This window comes from Amphimedon queenslandica, unplaced genomic scaffold, assembly GCF_000090795.2.
Source record: "Amphimedon queenslandica unplaced genomic scaffold, v1.1 AMPQUscaffold_4613_Cont23409, whole genome shotgun sequence".
Classification (NCBI taxonomy): domain Eukaryota; kingdom Metazoa; phylum Porifera; class Demospongiae; order Haplosclerida; family Niphatidae; genus Amphimedon; species Amphimedon queenslandica.
Genome location: NW_003555076.1, coordinates 266 through 1,551, shown reverse-complemented (window position 1 = coordinate 1,551; position 1,286 = coordinate 266). Strand labels below are relative to the sequence as shown.

The 1,286-nt window shown below is 35.7% G+C and overlaps 1 long non-coding RNA gene across 1 annotated transcript; it reads right to left on the bottom strand.

Moving 5' to 3' along the window:
* Window positions 1–580: 580 nt before the first annotated feature.
* LOC109592602 (uncharacterized) lies at window positions 581–919 on the bottom strand. Its single transcript, XR_002190437.1, has 2 exons — window positions 724–919; window positions 581–662 (listed from the first exon to the last, which is right to left on the bottom strand). It is a non-coding gene; the product is annotated as an uncharacterized LOC109592602 (long non-coding RNA).
* Between the last annotated feature and the right edge of the window lie 367 nt (window positions 920–1,286).

The window sequence follows — 1,286 nt, the reverse complement described above, 5'->3', positions numbered from 1 at the left end:
GGATTGGTAGGACTAGGTGTGGTTATTGATGATGATCCATCCAATATTGTATCAACTTCAAGATCATCAATAGTTATATATTAGGATTGTTCCCAGTAAAATTGTAATGAGTAGATGAATCGTTAATATTGCTGTCCTTAACTATAACTTTATGATACTTTATACATTGTCAGTTCTGTTGATTAGAATGAACTAAAAATTACAAAAGAATATACACTATATACCCATGACATTATAATGAAAGACAGAGAGAGAGAATACAAGATAGAGTTAATCGTTTCACAATACATTATGCTAAAGTATGTCCATTCTATACTACTGGAGACAGGGAGGATTGATGTCTTTGTGTTGGTTTCAAGGTTTTGGTTTTGGTGGTATTGGAGGAGGAATATCCAGACCACCTAACCTATCCATGATCAGCTCTTAAGTAGCGGACTTCCTCTGGAGGAGAGGGAGAGAGAGGGAGGGGGAGAGAGATAAAGGGTGTGTCACTCCATACAGTATAATGTGTATTGGCTTACCTTTCCATTGACTGCTGCATGGACTACTCTTTCCTCAGTGGGTGGTTTATTCTTTGGTGTTCTCTTACCAGCTGCTATTGATAGATCAGCATACAATACTTTATGAGGAGCAGCTGGAGGAGGAATGGGAGGAGGAACAGACTAGGAGGAGAGAGAGAGGATGTATAAGATACCATTACATGTACATGTACATTATCATTACTTTGTTGTTAACTGATGCATATACCACTGGTTGTTCTTGTGTTGGTGCTGCCTGTGGTCTCTTCCCTTTAGCAGCAATAGCCAGATCAGCATACACTGGCTTATGAGCTGATTCATCAACTAACACCTATTGAATATAACAACATGAACCTTAATTACTAATGTACATACCTTATGTACTAATATACCTTATACTAATGTACATACCTATACTAATGCATTTACATGTACTTATGGTATGTGTGTATTAGTTACTATAAGGTGGTACATCAGATTACATAAGAATAAGTTCACCTTATTACATTAAAAGCTAAAAGGATACACTCAATTCACCCAATACCCCTCTTCCCTTCCTTTATATGATACAATACATTATGTACATGTAGTTCATTAAACCCAATACATTACGTACAAGTAGTTCATTAAACCCAATACATTATGTACATGTAGTTCATTAAACCCAATACATTTTGTACATGTAGTTCATTAAACCCGATACATTATGTACATGTAGTTCATTAAACCCAATACATTATGTACATGTAGTTCATTATACCCAATACA